Source organism: Pholcus phalangioides, unplaced genomic scaffold (assembly GCF_987345545.1).
Source record: "Pholcus phalangioides strain wild (caught in Gottingen) unplaced genomic scaffold, Ppha-v1.0 ptg000024l_1, whole genome shotgun sequence".
Taxonomy (NCBI): domain Eukaryota; kingdom Metazoa; phylum Arthropoda; class Arachnida; order Araneae; family Pholcidae; genus Pholcus; species Pholcus phalangioides.
The window spans coordinates 18,109,551-18,136,689 of NW_028301616.1; the positions used below are offsets into that span (position 1 = coordinate 18,109,551).

Consider the following 27,139-nt stretch of genomic DNA (forward strand, 5'->3'; position numbering starts at 1 on the left):
ATTTTATTGATTCATTTATTCAAATTTTATTGATTCATTTATTCAAATTTTATTGATTCATTTATTCAAATTTTATTGATTCATTTATTCAAATTTTATTGATTCATTTATTCAAATTTCACTTATTTATTAAAAATTTACTTATTTACACCTTTTTTCCTTTGTTTTCAAATTTTTATACTTTTGAAAGAAAAATTAAATTTTTTTAAACGTTCTCCCGAATTCTGAAAAATAGAGCAGCTTGCTGAACTCGCCTGAAGTACTGCACTTTTCAGGATAACTTCGTTAACTTAAGAAAGTATATTGAATATTTCATTCAAAAGCACCGGCAAACAAGATTCAATTATGTGTAACAAAATGAAAGAGTTCAACAATTCGTTTCATATGATTGACAGAGGTAGATACATAATCTCAGGGCGTGCCTAGCTTATTAGCTCCCTATGCTTCTCTGATCAAATAATTTTCATCACTATACCTCTTTTTTGAAACACTAAAAGTTGGCTCCCGAAAGATATCTTTCTGATGATCTCAAAAAGCTGAAAATTTCCATATTTCGAGACTGAGTTCCTCAAAAAGAAGTTTAAATACTGTTTAACTGTGCGAACTTGCGTGCTTTTGCGAACCGGCAAAAGTAAATGAAATGGGAGAAATATTTGTGGGCCACAAAAATAAGTAAAAATAAGAGAAATAAATAGCGGACCGGCAAAAAATATATAAACAAGAAAAATAATTTGCTGACCGGCGAATAATGCACAAAAAGGAGAAATACCAGGCCCGTCATTTAAGGGGGGGGGGGCGGCCCCCCCCCCGGCTTTCGAAAATACGCTAAAAATGGTATATATATATATATATATATATATATATATATATATATATACCATTATATATATGTATATGTATATGTATATATATATATGTATATATATATATATACAAATATATATGTATTGAGTACATGTGCTTTGCCCCCCCCTCCCCGGAAAAAGTTGAAATGACGGCCCTGAGAGAAATACTGTGAAAAACCTACTTTTCTTTCTTTCAAACCGAGCACAACTCAGGTCTATCACACCATCTATGGACGAAAGTTGCGCCGGAAGTGTAACTGCGTGTGTACCTAACAGTCTGAGTGCGTATGTAGTGTTGTGTTTGATTTATCAGCGCTGCCATCTACATTTCAGAAGTGAAGTGAGTGAAGTGTTACGATCGAATTACATCTGTACTGTTTGTAGAGGTATTGTGCTCTCTCTGCTGCGGGACTTTTTAAAGGGGGAGTAATCGGCACGCATTCGCGCCTTGAAGTTGGGAACCATAGAAAACCAACTTCAGCCGACCACCACTGTGGTGACGGTGGGGTTCGAACCCGGGACCTCGCGACGGGAGTCCGTCATTATGACCACCCGACCAGCACAGCGGCCACCACCGAAACCTACTGACCTACCGGGAAAAAAATGCATGAATAAGAAAAACAATTTGCAGACCGGCAAAAAATACATAAACAGGAAAAATAATTTTTTTGCCTGTCAGCAAATTATTTTTCCTGTACATGTAATTTTTTTTGCCGGTTCACAATTTCTCCTTTTTTGTCTATTTTTTGCCAGTCCGCAAATTTTTATTTTTTGCTTTCTTGAATATAATCAACCCCCCCCCCCCCCCATGCCCATGCTAGAAGCATGTGAATGTGCAAATTTCCCCTTTTTTTCCTTTCTCAGCTGTTTGGAATGTAAATTTTGCCTGAAACATTAATGTTTATCCCTACTGAAAACACGTGTTACAAAACACATATTTTAGGGAAATAACTTCCATAGGGTAGTGACATGGGTAGAGTAAACATTTAAACGCCATTTCTAGCTTTCTTTTTTCTTTCCAAGAACATAGCACGTCCGTGCTTCTAGCATGAGGGGCAGTCCCGTCATTTAGTGGGGGGGGGGGGCCCTGGCTTTCGAAAATACACTAAGAATGGTATATAAACTGAAGAGCCAAAAAAACTGGTGCAGGCATGCGTATGCAAATAAAGAGATATGGAACCAATTAGAGTACGGCGCTGCGGTCGGCAACGCCTATATAACGCAACAAGTGCCTGACCGTGGTGTTATAGTCGGCGCACGAGAGATGGGAATCTCCGAGGTAGCGATGAAATTTGGATTTTCACGTACGACCATTTCACGAGTGTACCGTGAATATCGGGAATCCGGTAAAAAATTAAATCTACGACATCGCTGCGGCAGGAAAAAGATCGTGCAAGAACGGGACCAACGACGACTGACGAGATTCATTAAACGTGACAGACGTGCAACCCTTCCGCAAATTGCTGCAGATTTCAATGCTGCGCCATCAAATAGTGTCAGCGTGCGAACCATTCAACGAAACATCATCGATATGGGCTTTCGGAGCCGAAGTGTACCCTTGATGACTGCACGACACAAAGCTTTACGCCTCGCCTGGGCCCGACAACACCGACATTGGACTGTTGAGGACTGGAAACACGTTGCCTGGTCTGACGAGTCTCGGTTCCAATTGCTTCGAGCTGATGGACGTGTACGGGTATGGAGACAACCTCATGAATCCATGGACCCTACATGTCAACAGGGGGCTGTTCAAGCTGGTGGAGACTCTGTGATGGTATGGGGCGTGTGCAGTTGGCGGATATGGGACCCCTGATACGTCTAGATACGACTCTGACAGGTGACAGGTACGTAAGCATCCTGTCTGATCACCTGCACCCATTCATGTCCATTGTGCATTCCGACGGACTTGGACAATTTCAGCAGGACAATGCGACACCCCACACGTCCAGAATTGCTACAAAGTGGCTCCAGGAACCTCTTCTGACTTTAGACACTTCCGCTGGCCACCAAAATCCCCAAACATGAACATCATTGAACATATCTGGGATGCCTTTCAACGTGCTGTTCAGAAGAGATCTCCACCCCCTCTTACTCCTACGGATTTATGGACATCCCTGCAGGATTCATGGTGTCAATTACCTCCAGCATTACTTCAGACATTAGTCGAGTCCATGCCACGTCGTGTTGCGGCACTTCTGCGGGCTCGCGGGGACCCTACACGATATTAGGCAGGTGTGACAGTTTTTTTGGCTCTTCAGTGTATATACATACATTGAGTACATGTGCTTTGCCCTCCCTCTGGAAAACGTTTGCCTTCCCCCCCCCCCCGAAAATGTTGAAATGACGGCCCTGATGAGGGGAACGATGTTGCAGTATTTCTCATTTTTATGTATTTTCACCGGTCTGTAAATTACCGTAAACCTATTTACGCATCGCGTACGCCGGTACGCAAAATATTTCTCCTATGTATGGATTGTTTTTCCTTTACGTCGTTTTTAAAATTTAAAAAAAAAAAATGTACTTCCTTTAAAATATTTAAAAAAATCAATTCAAGGAATTTCGATTTTTGAATTTCGTTAAGGGTCGTGTCTCCTATTATTTATTCTCTGTTTTTTTTTTATCCGTCTCCACCGGTAAGATAACTAACTCGCTAACGAAGAAGCTGATAAAGGACAGTTTGCTGGTGAATGACCACCACCAGAATCCGGTTCTTACAGCAAAATATTCAAGGGGAAACGATGACCTTTGCCATGAGCGGAATCACAACAACGCGATTCTCTCGACTAACAAGGTGGTAGCAGCATTTTTCTCGACATCCCACAGGTAATAATCATTTTCTATATCCATAGCGTTTTATCTCTTGATGCATATTACGGTATAGGGGGGACGTCCCGAATCCGGACACTTCGGTGGAACTTTGTTTTTTACAATATTGGGGGGATCTTTTTATGGTTTTCTTCACCCAAATTCTGTGTGTGTTTCGCTCTTTTCTAATACATCTGCCATTCAGTTTCTACTTTTTCTATCACTTATTGTTGGTGTCAACTGCGATTTTTTTCAGGCTCCTGAGAAACAATGATGGCAACTGCGTGTCCCAATAAATGTGATTATCCAGAAAAATCAGCTTTGATCAAAAAGAGAGCTTTTCTTGTTTCATTCCTCCGCGCTGCACAATTGAAGTTTAGTGTTTTAGAACTTTTCCCGGCGCTCTATTTGTTCCCCTGATTGCCGAAAACGTAAACGGTTTGCGAAAAACTGCAAACAGAAACACGAGGCTTTATATGTCAGCGTTTCTCATACTTTTCTGAATACGAGGACCAGAGTAAAATGTCTTAGAACTTAAACAATTCGACGAAAAATTCGTATTTCTAATTTACAGCGGGATTGGCGTGACCATGCGTGCCGAATTTTATGAGACATTTCTATGCTTTTGTCTGTTTCGATTTCATACAAAAAAATTGTCCCGTTTTTTAAATTCTTTATTTAAAATAGTGAACGAAGATAACTTTCAGAGTATATAAATTGTCCTATGGGGGGTCATATTCAAGTATTACGTAAGCATCGATGGGGGGGGGGGTTGGGTTTTCTGACTTTTGATGACAGGGAGGGGGCGGTTTTAATAATGCTTACGTTATCTCAACCACCCTTTATAAAAATCTATATATATAAAATTGATTTTCTGTCTGTTTGTGTGTCTGTGTGTATATATGTTCTCTATACAAATCTACAATTTTAGATGGATCGTCGCAAAATTTTGCATATATACCAAATGGGACCCGACTTAAACGATAGGCTACTTTAGTAGGCTACGATAGGCTACACAGTAGGGTAAGTGCCCCAAATGGGCAAAAAACTGTAGGGCAACAATGGTTTTTGGGCCTCAACAATCACTTTCCGAACGTTTACTTTGGTTACCGTGGTCCCCTAGCAATGCGTTTCAGACGTGTATATGCCTTTACAATTGTTTGTCACTTCTTTAATCCTGTTAGTATATGTATATGTATAATAGTTTATGCCTTTATAATGGTTTGCCAATACTTTCAATACTACACAATACTACTATTCAATACAATTACATTTCAATACTCTCAGTAATGAGGCTTTTTGAATAGACGTCATAATCATCATCAGCATCGCTTTGAGGGTCAGGAAAAGGGTGAGACTCATAGAAATCACTGTTAAAATTGCCGATTTTACTGTAGAAATGCTGAAATTTGGTGGGGTTTTCAGCCACATCAATAATTTTAAAAATTGTATAGAATTCCCGATTTCTGAAATATTGTGTTTGCTTAGAGATATACGAAGCCCAGGAGATTGAATATGAAGTAATTAATTAGCCGGACCTACTTTTGAGTTGGGTATTCATGTAATAACATTGATTTCAACTTTTTATTTATATCTTCTCAAGCATGAAAATTAATGTCTCCGTCTTATCTTTCGATATTCAACTGCATCAATTCATATAGTTTAGGTTGTTTTAAAATTAATTATGGACCCGTAAAAAGTACATCGAAAAAATTCCACAGCTTTAAATAAGCATTTTTGAAAGCTGAAACAGGCAGAAATAGATAACTTGAAGTTTGCGGGGGGGGGGGGGGGGGGAATAGAAATACATAGCAAAAATGAATATATTAAAAAAGGAAAGAAAAGTATATATTCATTTCTATGTTTCTTTAAATCTAGATTTGTTTATTTCATGAGTCGCGCAGGAAGTCGCCATATTGGTTAACTTAGACACGGTTTGCATATCCCTCAAAGAAAGAGGGAGATATCGCATGATCCAAAAAGCCTCATTGAAGAAAACCCGGGCAGCGCCGGGTATTATAGCTAGTATTAAATATTCTTACTTGGTATGCTAAAAACAAAAAAAAACCTTTCGCTAGTTTATGGGCACCTGAATTAACATTCTTCCTACTGATAAGTCCTCTATAGAACCCCTTTAGCGATCTCTAAATGTCCCGATGATACTTTAAGTGAGCTGGAAATGTGTAGCTGGCCGCTTAAAAATGCTCTGAAACTGTGTCGGGCGTCACTCAAATGATCTGTAAGTATGCCGTTGATCACTTGAATAATCTGCAATTATGCCGTTGATCACTTGAATAATCTGGGAATGTTCCGCGGGTAACTTGAGTGATGTAGAACTGCACTGCGGGCCGCTTGAATGCTTAAAAACTGTGCAACATTCCATATAAGAGATCTCTAAATGTGCCACAGACAACTTAAGTGTTCTGGAACTGTGCCGTGGGTCATTCAAGTAATCTGCAGATGTGTCACGGGTCACCTAAGTGGTCCGTGAACGTGCCACAGGCCTACTTGAGTGATCTGAAAATGTGTCACGGGCCACTTGAATACTTTGGAGTTACGCCCCCCCCCTTGTCAGCAAATTTTCGTCAGCACTCCCCCCCCCTCCTAACGCATATTGAAATGAAAACTGAGCGGCCCACTTACAGATCGCTTAAGTGACCCGTGGCGTAATTCCAGAGTATTTAAGTGGCCCGTGACACATTTTCAAATCACTCAAGTAGGCCTGTGGCAAGTTCACAGACCACAGACATTTAATCTACAGAGTCATGGCACAATTCCAGAATACTTAAGTTGTCTGAGGCACATTAAGGGTGGTATTCACGGACATGGTTTAAAATATAGTCACAATTTTCGGATAGGAGATCGACACGATTGGTTAAATTCGGGGTTTTAACCAATCCGTGTCGATCACCCATCCAAAAATTGTGACTGCAGTTCAAACCATGTCGGTGAATACCGCCCTTTGAGATCTCTTACGTGGAATGTGGCACAGTTTTGGAGCAGTTAAGCGGCCAGCAGTGCAGTTCTACATCACTCAAGTTACCCGCGGAACATTCCCAGATTATTTAAGTGATCTACGGCATAGTTGCAGATTATTCAAGTGATCAACGGCATACTTACAGATCATTTGAGTGACGACACAATTGTCCAGCTACACATTTCCAGCTCACTTAAAGGATAAGCGAGGCATTTGGAGATCGCTAAAGTGGTTCTATAGAGGACTTATCATTAGGAAGAATGTTAATTCAGGTGCCCATAAACTAGCGAAAGGTTCTTCTCGTCTTTTAGTACACCCGGTAAAGAAGCCATTAAGAATATCTCATATTTTTATAAAATGTGGGTGATGACGTAAAGCCAGGTTTTCCTAGGAATAGATTTTTTGCGCCGCGTGAACCGAATTAGACCATTTCGAGTCGGCAGAAACATGTTACATAATCACGCTACGCGTTTGTGTTTTCCTAGCGTGGCGCATCAGATCAGGGCGGCTATATTATGGTAAATGGCCTTGGCATCAGCTACTCTGTCGTCTGCGTTCTCCAGTTTGAAGGGAAAGGAAAGAAAACGCACAAGAGAGTGAAGAGAACATCGGCAAAACGCGCGGCGCAGGACGCATTTGACTCCTCCAGAAGCAGTCGGCCAATCACGCCTGACGTAAAGCGCTGTCGTGAGGCGTATTGCGCTCTGTAGGAAAACACAGTCATGCTGCTTTTGTTATTGGTGAGTGGACGGCGTGTCGCGCTGGGCGAATCACGTTGCACGCGGCACAGGAAACCTGCTCCCAGGAAAACCCTTCTTAAGCCTTATTCAGCCCCCCCCCTCTCCCACTTGTCATAAAAAGTCTGCAAACCCGAAACCCCCCACCTCTCCCCATTGATGCTGCAGTAATACTTGAATGACCCCTTATTTTTAATCTGGTATATAAGCCCCGCGCGAAAGGTGTCGAAAAAAAGTCCCACCAAACGACTATCATCGATATGAGAAAAAATTTCAAACTCATCACCGAAGACAGTCGCCGGGGGAGGGGGAGGGATGGGATTCAGTGCTCTCTGTGGAGAGCCTTTATAAAATCGGCTCGCATTTAGACCTCGAAGTTGGAAACCAACCTCAGCCGATCGACGTAGTACGACGCTAATCACCGAGACCTAAGCTTATCGGAGCCTAATCCAAAATCGATCGAGTTCTACCGAACGCGTTGCCTACCTTTTCCATTCGAAGGGACCTAACAAATCCTAGGGAGAGGGGAAATGACTGGTGGGGGGTGGTGCTAACCATTAATTTCATCAAAACTCGATCGAAGAGCTCTACTAAAAACAGTGGGAACATATCGACGTTGGAACAATCCAACGATATTCATTTCACCGTCGTCAAACGCTGTGAAGATTCTAAAAAAAAAAGAAAAGAGTTATACATGTGTATAAAGCGTTACAATCATCATACGATTATACGTCGTCTTGCAAGAGTATAGATGCGAGTAAATACGAATACTAAGATCGATTCGTAACATATCGTCAAACGTCGTGAAGATTCTGAAAGAAAAGTTACACGTAAAAAGTACAACTATGCAACGATACGTTGACTTGAAAACACAGTTATTGAATCTGAAATAAAGATATACGTTACAGCGACAAATGCGACTATGAAAGTCGTCTTATGCGTTACAGCGACTAAGCGACGTTTCGTCGTCGTCTTATGTAAGTGAAGGTTCGAATAAAACACCGATGGTATTATAAGTAGTCAAACACAGTTGCAGATTCTGAAAGAAACATTTTATAATAGAAGAATGCTACTTTTCGTCGTCTTATGTGAGTGAAGGTTAATAATCAATGAATAGAATACAGATGGTGTTATATGTAGCCAAACACAGTTGGATATTCTGAAAAGACATTTTAACGCAAGAATGCGGCGTATCGTCGCCTTATACGAGTAAGGGTTTGAGTAAATGCATAAAACATTATGTAGAAATATGTCATCAAATGCAATTAGAAATTTTGAAATTAGAATTTTACTTACACAATAATGCGTAGAAAACTAGGTATTCAAACTGCATTGCAATATTTCTCCTATTTATGTTTTTTGTCGGTAAAGAAATTATAATTTTTTTTTTCTTTCTTGAGTATTTTGCGCCGATCTGCAAATTACCGTACACCTATTTACGCATTGCGTACGCCGGTAATACGCCTTAGCATTATAACTGCCAGTCCTGAAAGGAAAGATCGCGACCTCTTTTCCCATCCCAAGCCGTTTTCGGCCCGCTTCCATCGCGAAAACCTTTTTCCGTAATCGAAAATCGGGTCGGCTGTTCTCAGACCCTTGATTCCCACCAACCCTTTCGATCGGAAAGCCCACCGTTCGGGATTGTATAGATGTTTCGATCCGAAAGCCCGAAAGGACCGATATTCGACCGTGCGGGATTTCATAGATGGAGAAAAATTAGCAGTTTTTTCCAAAAATCTACTCATTGTTAAGAAATATCGGTGGGTATAATATTAACCATCACACTCTGTCTTCGAGGATCCCGGTTGACCGTACGATTGTGGAGGAGCTAACGATCTTAGCCGAACAACGAACCTTCGCACAGAGCAACCAGTTCCAGTTGATCAGCGTCAACAATCATTCATTCAAACCGAGCACAACTCCGGTCTATCGCCATAGACAATTTACTACCTATAGAGTTGTGCCGGAAGTATGAGTGTGTGTGTGTCCCCCAAATCCCCCGGGCCACGAAAGCGACTGTATATCAAGTATACAACACGCAAAATACATTCAACTGCCTGACACCTGACCAGCCGCCCCTCGAGCAGCCGCTCAACCGGTATAGTTTCAAGGGACTGTTGCCTACAAGGAACAGCTTTTGCCCTTATTTAATTAAAGACTAATTCGTGACTTCCTCCTTCTTCGCCTCGTCCTCATTGGAAGTCGGAGCCTGGATCGTCTGTCTCTTGATCGTCGTTTTCCTCCTTTTCTTCTCCCTGTCGTCCCGTCTCCTGTTCTGTCTGCTAACGTCTTCTGATCCTCTCACTCCTTCTCCTGGGTGCAGGTGCGCTCGTCGCTCGATCTGCCGCTCCCGTCCGCTTATTATGGAGCCACTCCATGTTCTCTTCCAAAATGCCGACCAGTTCCTTGATTTTCCTAAGTGCTTTATCATCCTTGGCCATTCTTTTAAAGCACTCGTTCTCCAATTGCGGCCGTGGCTTAACTAAGTGGAATCGACTGGTGCGGACACATTCCGTTGCAAAGTGAATTGGACTTCCCACTCCTCCGCATATACACTGCTCGTTATCGGAAATTTTGAAATGCTTGAAGTTGGTGGGAAACGGTCCATGGCCCGAGGAGAAGAAGATTGTATTTTCCCTACTCCAGTAACGTTCTTTCCACTGGACACTTTTGGGATGACTATGAATAAGCCTTTAATTATTCTTTTGACCGTTGCCGCAGGGATATTCTTCTCCTGGGACGTTGTCTCCAGTTTCGTCGCTTACTTCGCCAACTGATCTGCTTACTCGTTTCCACGTTCGCCCACATGGCCTCTCACCCACATCAGTGCAACATTCCCCCTCTCTTTCAGTGTTCTTCTTATGGCTCTAGCATCTTCGTGTCTTGTTAAAGGGTCCTTGATGGCTTCCAAGCTTGATTTACTGTCTGAATATATGGTCATCTCCAAATTATCCTCCCGTTGCTCCAGTGCTTTTCGGATCGCCCACAGCTCTGCTTGAAATACTGTGCATTCCTCTCTCAGTTTCTCTCTCCAGGACTCGACTCTTTCACCCCCTTGATACTCCACGTACGCTGATCTTGTTCCACTATCCGTCTTGGACCCATCCGTAAATATTGTCCTTCCCTCGTATGAGATGGTTTCTTCTCGCTCCGTCGTTACGACTTGTTGCTCCTGGATTTCGTTAGCTGGGTGGTCGCCCCATCCTATAGCTCTTCCCTCCACCTCCGCTGGTACTATCAGCCTTTCTCCAACTGTCATCATTCTGTTGAGTCTGGATATTCTCGCTGATTTGCATACGAAGTCAGTATACAAACTCAAGGGGGGGGGGGTACTCTTGTTATGCTTTGCATTGCCGCCGTCGATATTTTGTGATACGCCCTTGTCATAAAGAACAGGAACCCTCTTTGGAGGGTATCGAGCTGTCTTTTCATTTTCTCTGTCGGGCTAGCTTACCACGCGGCTGCTCCATACGTTACTGTCTTGGTTGCCACCTGGTTATAGAGCACTCTTTCGTCCTCTGGTTAATTCCCCATCTTGGACCTACTATGGCCATCATCTTCTGTAGGTTTGTATTGGTCTTCTTTCCTTGCTGTCGAATACGTGGAATCCAATCCAGGTCGCTGTCGATCAGCATCCCAAGGTATTTCATTTCTTTTCTTCATGTGAGTCTCTGGTTTCTCATCCTGATTTTAGGTCGCTTGTCTCGTGTACTAAACCACATGTAACCAATTTTGTCGAGTGCTGGCTCTAGGTTGATCCGATCCATCCATGTTGCAACTGTCTCCAGCGCTTCTCCAACTGTTTCCTCTACATCATCCCATCTGGGCTTCGAGATTAACAGCAGTAGGTCGTCTGCGAACGCTTGTACTCTGACCCCCCCCTCCCTCCATCTTTCTTTTAGCAGCGCATCCATCGTTATATTCCGCATGAGGGGCCAGAGCATGATCCCTCTGGGCATCCTCTTGTCTGTGCATGCTCCACTGTCTCTCCTTCTACCTCCATCAGAACTTTTCGGCCCTTCAAGAGAGCTTTCAGTGTCAGCTTCAGCTCTGTTGGTATCGGCAGTTGCTGGATTATTTTCCTGAGATTTCCGTAACGAAGAGCATTGAATGCCCCCTTGATGTCAGCTGATATTAATACCGTATGCTCTTGTCTCGCTCTTCTTTCTCGTAGACTGTCTATTACATCGCACAACGCCTTGTCCGCCGGCCTGCTCATCCGGAATCCGTACTGGTTTGGATGCAAGAATTTTTTCTTGTCCAGATGATAGACAGTCCTAGTCACCAGTATTCTTTCCAGAACTTTTCCCGTATGTGATAGTAGTGTCACCGGGCGGTACGATTCCAACTTTTCTTGTTCCTTCCCTGGCTTGGGTATCAATACTATCTTTCCAATCTTGAAAATCCTCGATATGCTACCCTGATCCAGGCACTTGTTATATAACTCAGTGAACAATCCCGGGTATGCCTCGTGAATCTTTTTTCGCATTTGTATAGTTATCCCATCTGGGCCTGGCGCTTTTTTGTTTCCAGTTTTATTCAGCGATCTCTGGATCTCTTTCTCCGTTGTCCTTGGCTCCGTCCTTCTCTCCTGTTGACCATGCTCTGCTGTCTCCTGTCCTCTATCTCTGTTCTGTCATTCCTGCTCTTCTTCATGTATCGGGTAGAGTCTTTGGAGCTGCTGTTCCAATGCCTCTTCCATGTTCTCTGCCTCCTCTCCCATTAGAATCTGGGCCGTAGACCTCCTTGCCTTGACTGTCGCATGATATACGTTCCCGAATGAGTCTACCGCTTTCCCGCATAACTTCCTCCATTCTTCCGTCTTAGTTCGTCTTACCAGCTTATTGTATACCGCTGTCTGTGTTTTCGGAATTCTACCCTATACTCCATCTTTTTCTCTTCCATCTTCGGAGTTTGGCTGTCAGCAGCTTCCTCTGTACCTCTAGCTGGTCCACCACGGTGCCTCCCTTTTTCTCGGTGCCACTCTGGTTGCTAGGGTCCTATCCGCCGTCTGCTTTATCACCACCGTTATTTGTTCAGTTATTCTGTCCAGTTGGTCTACATTTCCGATTTTCTTGACATTGTCTATCATCTGTTGTGTTCTGCCTTTGAGCTTTTTTTGCGAAGCTATTGATCCTTTTGATAGACGCACTATACGTTCTTCTGTGTGGGCTTGGTTTCTCTTTCCCCCACCAGAAGTGCAGATACTTATGTGAACTTGCAGTGATTTCGTCTCCAACGCTCCATCCGCTCAATTCTCCTGCTTTACTGCTTACTACCATCGTCAAGTCCGGCCATCCCTCTCGTCCGTCAAGGTCGTATGTCGGTGTTGTATTCCCTTTGTTGACTACGTCAAGACCCGTCTCCATAGTCATGTCGTGGATTGCTGTTCCCCTGTCGTCACTTTTTTTGTACCCTCCACTCCTCATGATGACCATTGGGGTCGGCTCCTATGATCACTGGTACTCCTTTACTCCTCCTTATCGTCTCCTTCATTTCGTTGAGTGCTTCTTCCAGTTCCTCGTATGGCGATGAGTAGCAGCTGGATAATGTAATCTCCTTTCCTCTCACCCGCACCCTAACTGTGGCCGATTGTTCTCCAATTTTGACGGTTGCTCCCTCTATCTTCTTGTTGGCTATGATGACCGTCGCTTTCAGGTTCTTTGAGGACCATACTTTCCACTCCTGTGGGATTCCTCTGACCGCTCCTTTATGCTTCCAAGGTTCTTGCACCAATATAACGTCTATTCCCATGGCTGCAGCATTGTGAGCCATTTGTAGCATTGCTCCTCTTGCTCTGTCAGCATTAAACTGTAGGAAACTGATCCCTTGTTTTTCTGGTTCCTCTAGTGGCACCTTCTCTGTGCCGTGTTGTGTCATCGTTGTGTGAAAAAGGGAATTTAAAAAAAAAACGAACAAAGTTCAACAGCGCTTGTTGTCTCTCTTCTCAGCTCGTCGTTGTTACCTCCTGCCTCTCCATGTCACTGTCCTGACCGGGCTTTCCCTTTTTCTTAACTCCTGGCATCTGGTTTCTGTTACGACCGTCACTTTGTCAGCTCTGCAACAAACACTCCTGCGTTACTCCCGCTCCGTTTTCTATTCCTGGGATCTGCACCGTTAGTGCGGGTGCCTCTCTATGGATCAGTGGTGGACTAAAACACCAAAATGAAATACCGTGCACCTGTGAACGTGAAAAAATATTTTGAATCTTCCAAAAGTGATTCTACCAAAGCTACCGAGACCTCCAACTACATTAGCTATCACATTGCGAGACGAGGAAAAAAATTACACTATTGGTGAAAAGATGCTGTCAGATGTATGTTTGCGGAGGAAAGTGCTCTTATAATGAGTTCAATACCTCTGTCAAATAATACGGTGTCTTAAAGAATATAGGACATGTCAGTCATAAGTCACGTTAAAGGTTTTGAATTTTTTGTTTATCCAAGTCGACGAAAGTACCGACGTTGCGCAATATTCTATACTACAGTACTTATAATTGCTAAGTACGCTTGAAAGAGAATTCGAAGTAAATCTTTTTGTTTGTCACCCATTGGTGGGGTCGTACGCCTGTTAAAGACTTACTTGCAGCAATTAATCATTATTTCGTTGAAAAAAGTATTCAATGGCCAAAATGCATTGGGATCGACTCAGATGGAGGAAAATCCACGGAAGATTGCTACTCAGGTCTTTGTGCACGCGTGGCAGAATTCGCTACCAAAATGAAATGGACTCACTGCTGTATTCACAGACAGATCCCTGCATCGAAACCGTTGCCTCCAAATTTCCGAAACGTTCTTGAAGCGGTTGAAGTTGTCAACTTTATCAAGGTGAATCCTACCAACTACAGGTTGGTTAAATTGTTGTGTGAAGACATGGACGTCCTTCACAACGCTTTGCTTTTGCACACCGAAGTCAGGTGGTTGTCCCGGGGGTAAAGTCCTGACGTGGCTGTTTGAAATTCGGCACGGGGGTAGCCTTTTTTTTTTAGGAAGTGTTTGCAACACTTCACGATTTCTTGTCACAAACCAAGCTAAATTTAACAGTCGGTGGTCACTTGGAAGGATTAAAATCCTCGTTTGGAAAATATTTTTCAGAGCCGGAAATGGGTGATCGGTAGACATCTAATCCTTTCAAAGAACCATTCCATTTTGAACCGGCTTCATTGTCGATTCCACAAAAGGAGAAATTGCTAGAGCTCGAATCAGATAACCCCTCTGAAGATCCTTTTCGATGGCGGAATGATGAACCTAGTCAGTTTTTGGGCTTGCTGCGGTGACGAATACGTTGAACTTTCTAGAAAAGCCATGTTTTTGTTAGCACGGAGCTTGTTGAACGGGCATTTTGTTCGTGTACTTACTTAAAAAAATAACGAAGAAAAATAAACGTAGCTCCGGATTGGAGTTTGTGTTTATCCTCTTTTGAGCTTAATTTTTCAAAACTTTGTAATTCAATACAGTCCCAAACATCACATTAATTTTTTCCCAATCTTTGTGTTAATTTGTTAAAAATAAAAAAAAGCTACTTGAAAAATAAAAAGCTAAATAATGAAAAATTAGACTTTAATTTAATTCAACATGTACCTTCTTTTTAATTTTCGAAATCTGTAATGGATGAAACAGATTGGGGGGGAGGGAGTCTGGAGGATTCGGGGTCGGCGGTACGCGGACTGAAAAGGGTTGAGAACCGCTAGCGTAAAGGGATACGACCATCGAGCTTTATATTACTGGAGGGAGCATCCAGCCGCCGCGACGGCAGCGACATCAAATGCAAGGAAATCACGTGACTCGGTGAAACAGTTCGTGCCTGGCAATTTGCCCATAGAAATGTACAGTTCGGTCTCTAAATATTGTGTTTGAATGATAAAAAAAAGGATTGGGACCTCTCCTCTAAAGATGAAAAAGATTAAATTATTTCTTTCATTAAATGCTGAAAAATTTCTTTCATCAATTCTGGAATTTTCCTTCATTAATTCTGAGATTTTCCTTCATTAATTCTGAGATTTTCCTTCATTAATTCTGAGATTTTCCTTCATTAATTCTGAGATTTTCCTTCATTAATTCTGAGATTTTCCTTCATTAATTCTGAGATTTTCCTTCATTAATTTTGGAATTTTCCTTCATCAATTCTGGAATTTTCCTTCATTAATTCTGAGATTTTCCTTCATTAATTCTGAGATTTTTCTTCATTTCTGAGATTTTTCTTCATTAATTTTGGAATTTTCCTGTATTAATTAAGATTTTCCTTCATTAATTTTGGAATTTTCCTGTATTAATTAAGATTTTCCTTCATTAATTCTGAGATTTTTCTTCATTAATTTTGGAATTTTCCTGTATTAATTAAGATTTTCCTTCATTAATTCTGAGATTTTCTTCATTAATTCTGAGATTTTCCTTCATTAATTCTGAGATTTTCCTTCATCAATTCTGGAATTTTCCTTCATCAATTCTGGAATTTTCCTTCATTAATTCTGAGATTTTCCTTCATTAATTCTGAGATTTTCCTTTAAATTTTCCTAAATCTCATTAATTCTGAGATTTTTCTTCATTAATTTTGGAATTTTCCTGTATTAATTAAGATTTTCCTTCATTAATTCTGAGATTTTCTTCATTAATTCTGAGATTTTCCTTCATTACTTCTGAGATTTTCCTTCATTAATTCTGAGATTTTCTTCATTAATTCTGAGATTTTCCTTCATTACTTCTGAGATTTTCCTTCATTACTTCTGAGATTTTATTCATTAATTTTGTAATTTTTCTTCATCAATTCTGAGATTTTTTTTTTTTTCAAAAAGACATTTATTCACTTTCACTTATACAAAGAAAGGGGAAAAATATATATATACATGCACAACATGTTACAGACTGAAGTAACTTTTTGATACACTGAGAGTGACAAGAGGTAACTTGGTTACCCGTACTGACAACAAATAATGAAGCTAAAACTATAAGTCAATAGTGAAATTAGTATTGCTATGTTAAAAGCGCGAGAATAAAAAAAGAATAAAGAAATGCATGCATGAAAAAATATACATATCAGCAAATCAAGAAAATATATGCACTGAGTATTAAAAAGTAGTTGTGGCGGACAGGAATTTATTTGTAAAAAATAAGCAAATCGCTTCGGTGAAACACTTCAAAATGTATAAGTTTACGTCTGAGTATTAAAATAAGTTTCAATATTTGGTATGTTAGCAATGTATTGTTGAAGTCGTCGTTTAAAAGCAGGAAACGGTGTTATATTTTGCAATTCAATATGTAAAGTGTTATAAATTTTAGGAGCAATGTAAAAAAAAAATGTTTGCAAAAAATATTTTTTCTATGTGAGGGAATCTCAAAGACCACTGTGAGGTCGTCTCAAGGAAACATTCATTTTGGGTGTGCAAAGATTTTTGTTTCTGTGCAGAAAAATTATTGCTTTATAGAAGACAAGTTGTCGTAGGTTTAGGATATATTTATTACATAAAGAAATGTCATTTTTGAAGTTGAGTACCCTAAAAACTTCAGAAACTTGAATTGAATGGTTACAATTGGTAATAAGTTAGTCTTATAATCGCAGTCCCATGTAAGTAGACCGTATTGTAATGATGAATGAACCCGGGAATAATAAACAGAGCGCAAAAAAGTGTGATGAACAATTCTTCGCAAATGGTAAAACTTATACAAGAAAAATCTGAGTTTTTTCGTGAGGAATTCAACATGAGGTTTCCATTTCAAATTAGAATCAACGTAGATACCGAGATATTTCCACGAGAAGACCTCTCCTAGACATTGACAATTACAAGCATGAAGTGAACAACTTGTTTCATGAGATTTGAGAACAAGATTTGAATTGGAACTTCCCCTGAGGCAAAAGTACATAAATTTCGTTTTGTCAAGGTTTAACCTCATATTGTTCTAAGCAAACCGATCGTTAATAATTAGAAGATCTTTCTCAATTTGAGATATCAATGTAAATTTATGGTCGCATGAATAAAGAATTACAGAGTCATCGGCGTATGTAATAATTTTACCGAAAAGTTTTAAAGTACAAAAATCATTGATGAAAATAATGAAAAGCAATGGACCCAAAATGGATCATTGAGGAACTCCTCTACCGATGTTCGAGTAAGAACTAAATGAATTGTTAATTTTAACATTTTGTGTTCTATTTCTTAAGTAAGATCTGAACCAAAGAAGTGGTTCACCCCAGACACCGGCATAATACAGTTTACTAAGTAAAATTTCGTGATTTACGGAGTCAAATGCCTTAGAGATATCAAGAAAAATAGCTACAGTTTGTTTATTTCTATCGATGCTTCTGTATGTAAATTTGCAGAAGTTTAGTAAAGCACATATTCGGTACTGCGTCCCTGCAAAAATCCATATTCATTAGGAGCAAAGAAATTGTTGTTAAGTAAAAAACTAACAAGTCTGATTTTCATTGAGGATTCTATCAGTTTAAAAAAAATCTGTAAAATCGAAATAGAACGATAGTTGCTTAATTAATGTTATCCCCAGATTTGAAAATGGGAATCACAGTATCACCTTTTAATGAACAAGGGAAGCTATTATGAGTGATGGAATTATTTATAAAATTTGTGAGAAATTGTACGTTATTAAAACAAAGATTTTAAAATCTTAGTGTTAATCCCATCATAATCCGAAGAGTATTCTTTCTACAGATTAAATTTGCAACGCTTAGTGTTTCAGAGCCCTCAAGTGGATGAAAGAAAAATGAAGTTGAAGATTGGGTTAAGAATTTTTTAAAATCAACAGTATTTACATCAATGAAGGTGTTACAGCTTATATTATTGAAATGAGAATTAAAGTTTTCAGCTGAAATGTTATCGTCAGTGCTATCAGGCAACACATTCTTAGAAATACTACCAGTTAAATTATTTATGAAAGACCATTGTTTTCTACTTGTGTTGCATTTTTTTAAATTCAGTGCAGAGATATTTATTTTTTGCAATTTAAGATTTCGAGCAACTGATTTATATTCACATTTATAAATTTCATCAAAAGGATGCCTACACGGCACTTTTTCCAAAGTTTTTCTTTGAGAAGAATTAATTCATAAATCGGATCATCGACCTAAGGCTTCCTGTACCTTTGGTTTTTATTGAAACTAAAATTTTGCTTAATAGAATCTATAGCATATACGAAACTATTATATCGAATGTCTAGATTATCAGAAGAACAAAAAAATTTATAGTTCGGGAGAAAATTACAAACCGCTTTATATTTTATTGAACGAGTTGAATGAATGTGTCTCCTTGAGATTTAAATTATGTGGATAAGTAAAGTTAACCCTGCACACAACTGCATAATGATCTGTAACATCACATTTAAAAATGCCTGATACAACATCCATATGTTTTGGAGAACAACGAGCAAGTAAATGATCAATGCATGTTGCAGTATTTGCAGTGACTCTAGTTGGTTCACCGTATAGAGAGATCAATTCATTTTCAGAGAGATTGGTTAAAAAATCAATGATGTACGGTTGATCAGATAGAATATCAATATTCAGGTCACCTATTAGTATCAGATTATCAGCAGTAATGTGCTGGATCAAACCCATGAATTCATTATTGAAATACTCGATTGCATAAGCATGCGAACGATAAACAGCTAAAATAGAGAGATTGAACTGATTACTACGTAACAATACATATTCGGCAGTTTGCAATATACACCTCCTGATCTAGATTGATCTCTGCAACAATAAGATTTATCAAAGTCTTCAATATTATATACATTAATCTCATTTTCAAATATCCAAATCTCAGATAAAATTAAAATTATTTTCCTTCATTAATTCTGAGATTTTCCTTCATTAATTCTGAGATTTTCCTTCATTAATTCTGAGATTTTCCTTCATTAATTCTGAGATTTTCCTTCATTAATTCTGAGATTTTCCTTCATTAATTCTGAGATTTTCCTTCATTAATTCTGAGATTTTCCTTCATTAATTCTGAGATTTTCCTTCATTAATTCTGAGATTTTCCTTCATTAATTCTGAGATTTTCCTTCATTAATTCTGGAATTTTAATTCATTAATTTTGGAATTTTCTTTCATTAATGCTGGAATTATTTCCTTTATTAATTATTTCTTTCATTAATACTGAAATTATTTCTTTTATTTATGCTGGAATTATTTCTTTCATTGATTCTGAAATTATATCTTACCTTAATTTTGGAATTAACGCTTTCATAATTTATGAATTATCACTTTCTTCAATCTGAAATTATCTTTCATTAATGCTGGAATTACCTCTTTAATTAATTCTAGAATTATCTCTAAATAATACTAGGATTTTTCTTTCATTAATTTTGGAATTACATCTTTCCTTAATTCTGGAATTATCGCTTTTTAATTAATTTTGAAAGTATCACTTTCATCAGTCTGGAATTATCTTGCATTTCAGTGAAATAATATTGCCATGTTTCCGGTTGTGGTGAAAACAGAGTTGATATTTTCAGTCCGGGGACAAGGGTCGCCCCCCTTTAACGGCCGGAGAAGCGAAGCGACGTCCGAGCGTAACGAGATTCCGGTGTGGGGGGGGGGGCGAAGCCGTTTGCGGGCCGCAGGCCAGCGGGAGTTCGGCCTATATTTAATAATAAAGTAGTCATTATATTACTATTAAATAATATATCATGTTAATATTACCGCGCGAGCAGCCATGACAAAATAAAAGCGAAATCGTTAATGAATCCTGGTGTTTGGCGATAAGTTGCCGCACGTAACAGCCGGAGACACACTTTAAACTCGAAGAAAAGTAACCCTCTCATATTGCGCATGCGCGTGCACCTGGATCAAAACTACCGTATCTGCGACTTGAGTCTTGTCCTCCTTTCAGCCTAAAAAAGAGTAACAATCGGGGAATAGCCGAAGAAGAAGAACCCCGTATAATTGGAATTGGAACCAGTAACGGTACGTAAATTTGAAATTATGGTTTTAAATGAAAATTATGTTACTATACGCATATGCATTTCCCTTTATTAATTTTCTTTCAAAGGAAAATATGAATTAAAGTGCTCTAAGAGGTATGTTACTGATTTAAATATGAAAAATTGGGAAATAAACAAAAGTGGATCCATAATCCGAAAGATTCCCTAATCCGGAATTACCTACATCCCCAAAAGTTCGGATTTGAGAGGCCCTACTGTATATCTTCATGGGCGTACCCATCGAGGGGCAGAGGGGGCCGCTGCGCCCCCCAGAAGGATAGAGTAGGAAGTTAGTGTAGTAATTGGCACACAGCACATACGTATCAATTTAGTATCGGTACAATCGCCCCGCCCCCTCTAGTTCAGATCCTGGGTACGCCCTTGCATATCTTCTTCAAATCGCACACCTCTTATAGCGAATCTCCGGATATAACGAACGTATAATGCAATTTTGCATGTTTAAACTTGCATTTGTATATGCGAATGATCAATTTTCTGCGTCGCTTTCTTGTTCTGAGTCCGTTACTCCATAATGGACCATTACTTTTTTAATAATGTATTTTTCTTGCTAAAATATGGTCACTCTAATCATAACCGAAATATAAAACACCATAATAGTACTCGCAAACGCGACAGAGCCTGGGCGTGCTCGGTTCTATACTATACTATACTACTACCATAATAGTATTTCAGTGTATCTGGTTACTTATATATAATAGTAATAGGAACCGAGAGACACCCAAGCTCTCTCTGTCACACTAGGTGATGTAAGCACATTGTCCCAGGGGACTCGGGTGAGGTGAGAAAGCAGTATAGGCACCCTGCCTTGGCACCAAGAAGTGCCAAGTCTACCGTAACCCCGCGAAGAATGCAGAAGTTTTTTTTCAACCGCTTCTCACCTGTTCCCCCCCCCCCCCCATCCTCATTCCTCCACCGCACAGACAGACATAGAAATAATCCTTAGGGCAAATACACGTAAAATAATCCAAAATTCACGTTATAAATCGAAATAATCCACACCGAATTGAATGGGCGGTAAACTCATACCACCGAATTTAGAAAAAAAAAAGTCACGAAAATACGTTAAAAAATCACCACAAAAATAACTTCCGCGGGGTATGAAGTTACTAGGCCTCGTCCCAACGCAGAAGCTACTTAACACCGCCAAGAATTGAAAAAAATAGGTGCTGAAACGCGACTGTGTGAGCAGAATATCCTGCAACAACGCGCGATGGAAGTGAAATGGCACGTAGTTCAACAATGCATTAGCGCAGAAAACGTTTCGTCCAATCGCTAACATAGCTGCATGCGAATATTCAGATAAGACGTAAAAGGGGGAACGTAGTAAAATTCCTACAGCTATAACCGTATATGTGATTTTGTTTTTTGTCATGACGCCTCAACTCCGACTATTAATATTAAAAAAAATGACTACACAATACAATGTATATTGAAAATATATATTTTCGCGCGTATAACGTAATATAAAACCTGTTTCCGACTACTACTAATACAGGTGCGCAAACGACTTCGCCCCTCGACTGAAAATATCAACTCTGTTTTCACCACAACCGGAAACATGGCAATATTATTTCACTAAACAGGATTAAAGCCCTAGCAGACAGAGAAGGCAGTGTAATCCAGTTGAAGCAGGCAAGCGCAGCGAAAATAAACAAACGTCTCCGAGGTGCCACAGTTGGCGACTTTTTGAAGGGGTCTAAACTGTATGCCACCCTTATTGCGCCACTGCTGCATAAAAAGACCATTCCTGAGGTTGATCTCCTTGACACAGAATCCCTTGCATAATCTGAATCACCAAATGCTTCTAAAGCACCAGCTCTGGAATCAGATGAGTACAAAATACCTCCAATGTACTGTACAAATACAACGCCACAACAGACAAAATGCCCAACGAGGTGGCTAATAAAAAGATACCCATAAAAATATGGATGTCATATGTTTCAAAAATACAGCAACCCAATTAAAAATGCAATTAATAAAAATTATAAACAATATATACACATGACAAAATATTATACAATGCCCATAAAGAATACTTATGGTTGTCTTATTCTAAGAATGTCATCAATTCCCAGAAAGGTCGAAAAAATATTATTTAAGACACTTTCGTCGTGAAAAAAAACCATTCTTGGCTCCTACGAAATTTGGCTGGTGCCTAAATTTTTTTCTGATTTGTCAAGCTCTGTATTTATTTATATTTTACGATACAGTGTATATATTTCCCTCAAAATCAAATTACATTTCACTTATTTAAGATTTATTTTACTCTCATATATTGAGTCATATATATCAGGTTTTAAATTAGAAAAATAATAGTTTTTTTAGTTGCATAAATTTCTTAACAAAAACTCGATTTAAAGATTCTGAATAAATTATCATTGAAGAAAATGCTTAAATTATCATTGAAGAAAATGCTTAAATTATCATTGAAGAAAATGCTTAAATTATCATTGAAGAAAATGCTTAAATTGTCATTGAAGAAAATGCTTAAATTATCATTGCAGAAAATGCTTAAATTATCATTGCAGAAAATGCTTAAATTATCATTGGAGAAAATGCTTAAATTATCATTGGAGAAAATGCTTAAATTATCATTGGAGAAAATGCAGAAATTATCATTGGAGAAAATGCTTAAATTATCATTGAAGAAAATGCTGAAATTATCATTGAAGAAAATGCTTAAATTATCATTGAAGAAAATGCTGAAATTATCATTGAAGAAAATGCTGAAATTATCATTGAAGAAAATGCTTAAATTATCATTGAAGAAAATGCTGAAATTATCATTGAAGAAAATGCTGAAATTATCATTGAAGAAAATGCTTAAATTATCATTGAAGAAAATGCTGAAATTATCATTGAAGAAAATGCTTAAATTATCATTGAAGAAAATGCTTAAATTATCATTGAAGAAAATGCTTAAATTATCATTGAAGAAAATGCTTAAATTATCATTGAAGAAAATGCTTAAATTATCATTGAAGAAAATGCTTAAATTGTCATTGAAGAAAATGCTTAAATTGTCATTGAAGAAAATGCTTAAATTATCATTGCAGAAAATGCTTAAATTATCATTGCAGAAAATGCTTAAATTATCATTGGAGAAAATGCTTAAATTATCATTGGAGAAAATGCTTAAATTATCATTGGAGAAAATGCTTAAATTATCATTGGAGAAAATGCTGAAATTATCATTGGAGAAAATGCTTAAATTATCATTGAAGAAAATGCTGAAATTATCATTGAAGAAAATGCTGAAATTATCATTGAAGAAAATGCTGAAATTATCATTGAAGAAAATGCTGAAATTATCATTGAAGAAAATGCTTAAATTATCATTGAAGAAAATGCTTAAATTATCATTGAAGAAAATGCTTAAATTATCATTGAAGAAAATGCTTAAATTATCATTGAAGAAAATGCTTAAATTATCATTGAAGAAAATGCTTAAATGCAAAATGTATAAATTTATCAAGAATGTGTAAATGGTACATGCACAACCGAATGTGGTCCACACAAACCATAAAATACTGTGGAACTGCCTATCTCAACGTTTGTGGGGGGGTTTCAACAAGGAAAAACAAGGATTTTATTTCAAGTGGTTCCAAACAAAGCTATTCTTATTTTGCAGAATCACAAACCCTGACTATAGCAGATTTTTCTTCACCACCGTAATTTCTTTATATTCCAATTAGGATCATCTATGTCGGCATCCCTGTTTCACTGATGGCCATCCATTAAGCACAAAAGCTTTTAAAGCCTTGACCTTGTCAAGAAGAATATAGTTTTCGGGATCAGCAGGGGGTCCCCATATGGACGGATGCCTCCAGGTGACATATTCCCTATATTCCCTACATAATACATGCTCCAGCCCTGGGGGCTAGGGCCGTAGCGAGCCTTCTCGGGGTCCCGGTGCATAGTTTTTCATGGGGGGAGGGGCTATCTTGAAAGGGTTATACTAAAAAAAAGGGGGGTTCATCCCCTCTTCTCATTTTGCAGAATAAGAAACCGTCAAAGATTTTAAGAAATGTGCAAAATAAGTATAAATTTCTTTTGTTGGGGCGCCACCCATTTGGCTCAGGTTCCTGGAGCATTATCCCGGTTGCCCCAGCCTAGTTTCGAGCCTAGGACGGTTACCATCATTTTTAGTTTTTCACGCTATGAATCCATTATAGTGAACCCATTACCTGTGAAAAGTCTGTCTTCGAGGGCCCGCCAAAGATCCCAGGCTAGAAGCCCTTCTCCAGTATGTGGGAGTCCATGGCCCTGCTTATAGCCAGCTGAGTGCTTCCCCCCCCCCCCGGTAAACACGCCACTAGATGCCACGGACGGGCTGTAACTAGGAGTGAAGATCATTTTATTGTCGGTGGGGGGAAGCATCGAAATGCCTCCTCGAGATCGACTGAGATGCCGCAAGACATTTGAAATTTCTAACAGTGCTGCGAACGTAAACAGGGTATGTAAAATACCCTGTTTACGTCCCCCCACCTCTTTGCGTTCACCGGCGGGACAAAAAGAAATTCGTCCGTAAAAAAGAAGTGAACGTGAAAGGAGGAATCCTATTAAAACCTTGAGAATAATTCTTCATTTTGAAATAAACACAATTTTGAATAACATAAGTAAAAGAAATACTACATCCTTTTTAGAAAAATTCCCCAATTTAATTTACAATGGAACATAGAAAAAATTACAGCAAATTTCCGATAAATAAGTCGCATCCTGTAAAATGGCCGGGAAAAAAATTTTTGTGAAAAAATCGCCACTTTTTACATGGCACAGCTATAAAGGCCGAAACACACTGTTCTGACGTGACGTGATTATTCCGAGTCTAGGGGTGGAAAACGTATCCATGCGATTTTTTTGAGGGGGGGGGGGTCCCGACCCCATTGGCCCAATACAAGTTTACGCTTACGACAGGTTCCAAGCACTTCCTTGTGAAAAATCGGGGTCCCCGAGAAAGATCTCAGTCCAAAAGCCCGGTCCAACGAAGACAGGATCATTTTAGTCGTGGAGGGAGGAAAGTTGTGTAATTTTTCACCCTCTCCACTTAAAAAATCGATCGAAACGATATTTTTCGTCTCCCCCCCCCCCCAGAATTAGCAGCCCCCCCCTCGGGGGGGGGGGGGCAAAGTGCTTGCGTTGCTTCTTGCGACAGAGCCTGGGTGTCTCGCGGTTTCTCCAGTTCTCCAGCCCCCACAAGATTTCCGCCTGTGAAAACTGCCTTCTTCCCTAGTTCCGGCCTTGGCTACCTAAGTGTAGGAATACTGGAAACAGGGCTGGGGGTCAAGTGTCTAGGGTGCCGGACCAGAGGGGGGGGGGCACAAATTTCACCCTCTAACCTCTCTTCAACATTACTTGAAATACTGTATTTAAAATTTCTAAGAGTGCTGCTAACGTAAATAGTTCGGGAATCCCTGATTTGTAAGGAGGAAATTTCATATTCCTAGCATTAGAATGCAATGGTACCCGGCTCAGGGGCTTTGAAATTTTCCATTCATTCCTTATTATTATTTTTTTTGTGTGTATGTGTGTTAATTTTACTATTATTTATTTGATTCCTCAAAGGCACCGTTACCTAAGAGCGGAGGATATTTGAGCCCCCACCCCCAATAAATTTTGTAACGCGGCTGAGCCCCCCCCCCCCAATAATTTTTAGAAAAACAATGCAGTGCGACCTCTGTTTCCTGTGTATGCGCTTCAGCCCCGTATATACGGGACGGCCAGCAACTTTCAGCGCTCTCTTTTCACCTAATGTTAATTTCTTCATGTCAGCGCCTCTGTTGTGAAGGCTCGAAATATCAGGCCTTCGAACTTGTTAATAAGCTTAATCGTTGTTAACTTTACGGCCCAGAACTGACTGCGAGGCGGTTGCTAGCGGTTGCGATTGGGGAGGGGGGGGGGGAGGAAGCGACCATCTATAGGTTCATTCTGTAAGCGCACAGACAACCCGCTAGCGGGTAGTAGCGATTTTTTTACCCGCCACCAGCCGTCCAAAATCTGCATTTTTGGTGGCGGTTGCAAATCTTCGGTTATCTATTGAAAAGGTTTGAGCGCCCAGATCAGCGAGGCGGGTGGACGCGGGTTTGCTGTCTCCCATTATCTATTAAGTTGTTTGACGAGTAGGGTGGTTTTTGTTTTGTGCGTTGGGGGGTTCCGCGGGGGGGGGGGGGGGGTGGGTGGGTGCATGTGTGGTGTAGCAGTAGTAGGTAGGGGCTCGGGGATTCATGATGTTCTTAAGTCAGCCACCTCGTTGGGCAATTTGCCTGTTGTGGCATTGTATTTGTATTGTATTGTATTGTATCGCATTTTGGAGGCACTGGACAAAGGAACTGCTCTTCTTCTCAGGTTGCCAGAAAAATGGGGAAGACAAATTCAAGAAAATGGAATGGTGAGGTTCCATTTGATAAACTAATTCTTTGTTTGGCGACTGACCAATTAACATCTTTTACTCTTGCCCCAAAGCAGAATGTTTTGCATTGTTCTCTAATGATCCCTCGACTGACTGGAAATGTTCTGCAGTTCCCATAATAGTGTTTTCTACATTTTTCTTAAAATTCTTCCCGATTGTTCGGCATATTCTGCTTTGGGGGACTCTTGTCCCAAGAGCCTCCTAATTCCTGTTTTACCCATGGCGCTGCCTGTATACACTTCAATTAATCAACGTTTTCACTTCGATTCGAACTCCCAAGTCTTTGGACAACACCATCGAAAAAGTTTTTACACTTGCAAATTCCCTATCAAATTTTTGAAAAATTAATTAAAATAATACGTATAAAAGTAAATACAGTCGAATCCCGCTTTAACGAATACCGTTATAGCAAA

The 27,139-nt window shown here is 39.6% G+C and overlaps 1 protein-coding gene across 2 annotated transcripts in view; it reads left to right on the plus strand.

Moving 5' to 3' along the window:
• The first annotated feature begins 3,552 nt into the window (after positions 1 to 3,552).
• The window catches only part of LOC149068887 (uncharacterized), a 42,431-nt gene continuing 18,844 nt past the window's right edge, over positions 3,553 to 27,139 (plus strand). The window contains exon 1 of one of the 2 annotated variants that reach the window (XM_089250858.1): positions 3,553 to 3,668. The gene's annotated coding sequence lies outside the window, so the exon portion shown is untranslated. Of the gene's footprint in view, positions 3,669 to 20,192; positions 20,280 to 27,139 lie in introns of those variants that run through there. The other variant, XM_089250859.1, reaches the window with a different exon arrangement.